We start from the raw sequence: 6,989 nt of genomic DNA on the forward strand, positions 1-6,989 counted from the left end.
AGGCTTAGTCTGAATAGAAGTAGGCACCAGAGAGATTAATTGCCAGTAACAAACAGCAGGGCTGCTTGCAAGTTATATATCACATAGTTACCTACCAGCAGCGATGGGGGCCAGCCCACAGGGAGCAGCCTGGGCCTGGGACAAAGCCACCATTGCACAGAAACCTGAGTGCCACTGCCACTTTGTAGGGAAACAGGGAATTTCAGTTCTTTAAAAAAGTACACATACATATGCATACACAAATCCACACACACAATAGAGATAGATTGATATCAATATATAAATTGCATATTACTGAAAAGTACCAGCTTTTGTCAATAAACCCATGAATTCAGAAGCTCCTTGGAAGGTAATTTTTCTACTACTTAATTGAGTCCGCTGACTACTCTATCGTTCCCACTTCTTTGAGTGTGTAATGAATCTTCAAGCCATTAGAAATCAAAATAAATGTTTTACCTAAAGCACCAAAGTGATAGTGAAAAATGACAGATCAGTACCTGATTTTAAGATGTATCATAAAACTACCCATTGGTCACATTGTGGGAGCTTATGTGGTACCAGGAGGTTGAAAACGATGCCCTCTCATTGGACCTTCAGACGAAGACAAGGACGGGCTGACGATCTAATTCCAAAGACATTAGCCAATAAAAGACAAGCCCATATGGAAAAAGCACACCAGCCAGTGGGATTTTGAGGTGTCATCGAGACCGGGCAACAGGCATCAGAAGATTCACAACAAACAGTAAACAAACAAGCAAAAAAGCATTGGTGAGATGGGGGAGGCTGGAGGGGGGTTGGAGCGGAGACCCAAAGCCAATCTATGGGCAATGGAACATTCCCCCACAAAGGGGTTGCAGGGATGGGACTAGTCAATCAGGGGGCAGTAGAGCACTAATGGGTCAGGAAATATGCCTCTGATCCCTTGAGCCCGCCTCACCCCCCACTATCATGACCCCAGTGCCGTTTCCCAATCTAGACCAGACAGGAGCATGTACACAGGTATAGACAAGAGATAAAACTCACAACACATGGAACCCAGGAACAGGAATGGGAATTGAGATACCAAAAGGGCAGGGGTGAGGCGGGGAGAGATGGGGAAGGAAGGGAGCACCGATCGCAATGAATGGCACGTAACCACACACCCCCATCCAGGGGGAAGAAGCACAGAAACCAGAGGAGAAGGGAGCAACGTCGATGTGAGATTTGAAAATAAACAATCTACAATCTACCAAGGGGCCACGAAGGTTGGGGGGGTGGGGGGGAGCTGATCCCAAAGGCTTAATGGAAAGTAAACGTCTAGAAAAGAACCATGGAATATATGGATGGATATGTTGGATACAATTGATGTATAGATTGTAAAAAGAGTTGCAAGAGCCCCCAATAAAATGATTTAAAAAATAGAAATGATTCGATAAGAACCTTCTGGTTCACAACAGACTATTGTCCAATTCAAAGACTGTAACAATATATCTAAGTATGCCCACAATTCTGGAGATGGTACAAGACTGGGCAAAATGTTGTTGTATGGCACACGGGGTCACCAACAGACTAAATATCAATAACAACAGCCCATACAGTTAGGTGTTGTTGTAAGGACATAGATGGATCAATGGGACAGAACAAATTCTGTCATGAAAGTATGAATTTTCAATCATTCTAAACGCCATCCTAAGACAGGAACTATCAGGAACATGGATTTTTGTTGTTGCCGCTGTTACAGAATGCGGATTTTTCCCTTTCCTGCAATGTTGTATGATATTTTGTTTTGATAGCATGAATGATACTGTGTTGATTACAATTCGAAAATGTGGCATATGTTGATATAATCTCTCACTTGTTTTTCATTCACTCATTTATTCATTCACTCATTTATCTAGTGCTCTTTAAGCATGCCATGAGGTGCATAAGGAGCAGTGAGTGAGAGCATGCGAGGGGTGGGCACCAGGAGTGGGTTACCAGGAAAAAGACATGGAACACAAGGTCTTGAACCAAGGTTCCAAAAGGGGAATGGAGGCATGGCAACAGAGGGGCCATGGAGAAAAGGTGGGAGAGGGGTGAGCAGACCTTAGACCGACCTCCCCAGCCCCTGCACAAAAGCCCATCATATCATCAAAGACCAGGTTCTCAGCAGAGTCTAAGGCCTTATGTTTAAAACAGGAAGAAGAATGCAAACGAGGTTTGTTTGTTTGTTTTTCCCAAAGCTGCTCATTGCAGCCCAGCCCTGAAATGGTCCAGTGCTCACTTCCGCTTGGAGAAATGCCCTTATCTCTTCTGGATATCAGGCTTAATAGTATCACTGCCAGGCTTCCGACCAGCTGGGCACATTTCCCCATCTTTGTCTGTGAACTAGAAGGCGTGAACCAGTCTCAGAGTCTCGACAACAGAGCAATCAACCGGGAGGCCATGTATAGTGATCTGCGAAGGATCTTTTTATCATCAATGATGAGGAGGCCCTAAACAAGAGGCCTTGGTCCACCTTCAAGATCCCGTACTCGTGTGCAATTGTGAGCTTGGATTCTGAGACCACAGGAAGGTTCGTGGCCTAGGCCTCCTAGTTTCTTGGGTGTATTGATCCAAGCCGGATGGCAGAAGTGAGAATCCACAGAAGCACCAATCACTTGGCAGTTGAGTTGCTTAAATTCTTCTGCCCTGTCACTGAAAGCCATGATCTCCATGAGGCACACAAAGGCAAAGTCAAGAAGGTAAAAAAAAAGAAAACTAGGTGTTCTCCTTTATAGTCAGTAAGGCTGACATAGTAAACTAACCATCAGGCATAACAGCTGTAGCTTTGAAGTTGGGGGCAGGGTGCCCAATTCTGGCAGTTCCTAAAGACACTGTTAACAGAAGTTGCACAGTCAAAGAGCGAACCCCAGCCAGGAAGAGAACACGAGGACACTGGTTTTCTTTACATCGATTTGTAGCCCATACTGATGGCTTCATCTTCATCCGCAAGTGCATCGGGTCTCCCTCACTTTCAGCAAGCAAGGTTGTATCATCTTCATTTCAGGTTCATGAGTCTTCCTCCAATCATGATGCCAAATTCTTCTTCATGTAACCTCACTCCCTTGATGATTTGCTACCCTACAGACTGAATAAATATTTAAAATCAGGAAAGGTGTTCATCGGAGTTGTATCCTCTCACAATACTTATTCCATCTGGATTGGCCTAGAAGAGCTAAAATTTCTGAGACATGTCTAGAAGAGAGTTTCAAATGGCCATGTAAGAATTGGAATTTCTTTTCATTCCAATTTCTTTATTTTTTTAAATGGTTTATTAGTTCTTACAGATATTGTTACAATCCATAGTTCCATTACATCAAGCATAATTGTACAATTGCTTCCCTCCTCCTTTTCAATACATTTTCTTTTCTTCTTGAACTCCTTGATATCAGCTCCCCTTTATTTCCTCCTGCCACCACCGCACCACCCCCTGAACCCTGAGTATGTTATATATAGATATAAAACTTGCACCATCCATTCTCCTCAAATTCTGATGTTTGTTCCCTTCAAGTGGGGTTACACAGTCACCACACATGTCAGTCCCCCACCCCCCGCCCTCTTCCTACATCCTCAGGAAGTCAATACTCCCCTTACTCTTTCTGAGGGGACACTCTATCTTGAATTTTGCGCATCGAAGGATCTTGGTTGTATCCATGTACATATGCAGAACTAGCAAGATTATTAAGGTAAAAATAGGGCCATAATAGAGGAAGGAGGAAATGTTAAAGAACTAGAGAATAGTGGTGTGTTTCATCACTGCTATACTGCACCCTGGCTATAGCATTCTTTCTGCGAAAAACTGTCCAATTATCTTACAGTTGGGCTTTGGTTCTCAACCTGGTGTATGCTCCTTCATGTCAGTTTGATTGCTTGTTTTTGAACTTCTGATACCTTTTCCCATCGACACCTCATGATCACACAGGCGTCTTACATGTGGGTTTTATTACTTCCTTGCTGGTAGCCGCTTGTTTGACTTCAAGCCTTTAAGACCCCAGATGCTATCTCTTTTAATAGCTGGGCACCATCAGCTTCCTTCACCACATTTGCTCATGTAGGCCATTTAGTTCTCAGTGATTTTGTTGTGGAGATGAGTAGCCTACATTGCCACATTATTAGAACAAACTGTTCTTGTTCTGAGGTAGGATTTAAGTAGAGGCCCAAAGTCCACCTGCTTCCCTAGTATACTTACTTATATACATAGACCTAGATAAATATACCTAAATTTATATCATTGCATATATACCTGGCAATGGGACCAATGGTTGGGAGGGGGGCATGGAAGAGGAGATGGAGGAGGGAAGTGATGAGCCAATTATATCAAGGACAGGAGAACAGCAAGGTATCTAAAATCAATGGTGAGGAGGGTGTAGTGTCCCTGCGGGTGTTTGATCAATTGTAATGTATCTGAGAGGAATTACGGAGAGGTGAATGAAGGGTAAGCATGATAGTGGGATAGGAGGAAAGAGAAAAAAGAAACAAAGGAAACAACTAGGGAGTAAAAATTATATATATCTATATATATAGGTATAAATATAGATATGTATATGAGTAAAGCTTTAATTCCAATTTCTCACGAACAATTTGAAGCCTGCTAACACCTGATCTTTTCATAGCGGTTGTTGGGTACCATGCAGTCCTATGAGTGACAGAACGCCAGACTGCCCAGTGCTATGCCATCCTCACAATGGTTATTATACTTGAGGCCGTTATGCAGTCACTGTGCCAATCCATCTGGGTGAATGTTTTCATCTTTTTTCTTGACACTCTCCGCAGTATGCTGCTCATGTCTAAGACCTGGTCTCTCTTGATGCCTTATCCAACTTAAGTGGCAGGAAGTCTTGTCAAATTCATTACTAAGAATCATTCTGGCCATACTTCTTTCCAAATATACCCGTTTGTTACTCTGGAAGTTCATGATACTTTCAAAATTCTTCACCAAGACCATGATTCAAACACGTCACTTCTTCTGTTGTCTTCCTTATTGTCCACCTTTCATTTGCATCTAGGGTGATAGAAAATATCAGAGATTGGGTCGGGCATGTCTTAGTTCTCAAATGATATCTTCATTGTTTAACACTTAAAGAGGCCATGTGCAGCATATTTGTCTCCTACCAATACATTGTTTGATTTATTAACTGTTGCTCCCATCTTAGAATGCCAGTAGAGATCACACTGTACTCCTTAAAATGTACATCCATCTTCATACAAAAATGTTTGGTTTCCAAAGTCTTTGGATAAAATAAAGCTCTCACTTTTCTATATGTCTTGACACAAAAAAACATAAACCCTTAGATTTATTGTACTCTAATTTAGGGAGTTTGACTCTTGAGAAAAGAAAATGTTTCAACATAATAAAAACCATATATGCAAAACCAACAGTCTGCATCTCACTGAATGGAGACAAATTGAAATAATTTTTTCTTTGATTGGGAACTAGGAAAGGTTACCCTTTATCATCACTTTTATTTAGTACAGTTCTGGATGTGTAACTAACATCATAAAACATCAAAAATAAATTAAAGATATCCACATAGGCACAGAAGAAATAAAAATCTCTTTATTTTCAGATTATATATAATTCCATATATAAAAGACCCCAAATATTCAATTGAACAATTGCTCTAACAATTGAAAACTTTGGTAGGGTACAGGCTACCAGATAAGCCTAATAAAAATCAGTTGGATTCATGTATATAAGGATCACGATACCAAAAAATACATTAAAAGAATAATATTGTTGACAACAACTATACAGAACATAAAATATTTAGGACTATTTTACTAAATATTACTACAGAAAAATTACTAGAGAAACAAAGATTTATACAAAGAACGCTGCAAAATATTTGTGTTAGTCTCGGTTGACTAGAGACACAAATTTGTAGACATTCATATGTGTATAAGAAAGAGTTTTATATAAAACAGCAATTGTATATTGAGAAAACATCCCAGGGCAGTCCAAATTAAGTCCGATCTTAACCCATATGTCCAATACCAGTCTATGACTTCCTTGGTTCTGCAACTCATGCAATGATGCCGGATGAAGGAAGATCACAGGCCAGTGGTGGAAAGGCTTGTAGCTCCAGGGCCTGTGGAAACATCTCCAGCTCAAAAGCTCTGGCTCCATCATCATCGCTTCATGTGACTTGTCAACAAGGATGTGTAGAAAAGAGTGAGTGTCTGGTCTCCATCCCACCTCTAAATGAGGTCATCAAGCTGCGACCTGATTGACAGGCTAGACTCCACCCCTTCCTCAAGTTAACAGTAGATTATGTAACTGCCACAACATTCTTTAAAAATACTGAAAGGAACTTACACAAATGAAACAAGTTACCATGTTCTTGGACAGGCAGATTACACTTGATCTTAGCCAAAAGGCTGAGAAGTGATGTACAGGCAGATTAAATATTGTGAAAATATCAATATTATTTTCAAATTCAATGCAATTCTGATCCAAATCCCACCACCAATTTTTCAAAGAAATTGAAAAAATTAATTACCAATGTTATATGGAAAAGAAAGAAACCTAAAAAATAGAAACAAAGTAGAAATCCTTTCACTCCCAGACCTTAAAACCTACTGTATAGCCAAGTTAATTAAAATAACTTGGTACTCTAATACAAGGTATAAACACAGTACTGAATATAATGACATATATCCACATTCTAGAAGACAAAATAAAGATCCGATACCTACTAAAAAACACAGCATTTATGCACAAGAGACTTCATCAAAAAAGGCAACAGAGAATGCACAGATTGGGAAAAATATTCAGTAATAATAATAATAGACCACATATAGGGCTAATCACCAAATCTATAGAAAACTAAAATATCTTAACAAGAAAAACACAAATAATCTAATCAAAAATGGGCACAAACATGAATCGGCAATTTATCAAAGATGACATACAGGCAGTTAACACCCGTATAAGGGGATGTTCACAATCATCGGCAATCCGAGAAATACCAATTAAAACAACAATGAGA

At 40.2% G+C, this 6,989-nt stretch overlaps 1 pseudogene; it reads right to left on the reverse strand.

Annotated features, from left to right (window-relative positions):
- Positions 1 to 2,262: 2,262 nt before the first annotated feature.
- LOC115871841 lies at positions 2,263 to 2,958 on the reverse strand (annotated as a pseudogene).
- Positions 2,959 to 6,989: the final 4,031 nt, after the last annotated feature.

Source organism: Echinops telfairi, unplaced genomic scaffold, assembly GCF_000313985.2.
Source record: "Echinops telfairi isolate 266 unplaced genomic scaffold, ASM31398v2 ScPeMD7_7409;HRSCAF=8447, whole genome shotgun sequence".
NCBI lineage: Eukaryota > Metazoa > Chordata > Mammalia > Afrosoricida > Tenrecidae > Echinops > Echinops telfairi.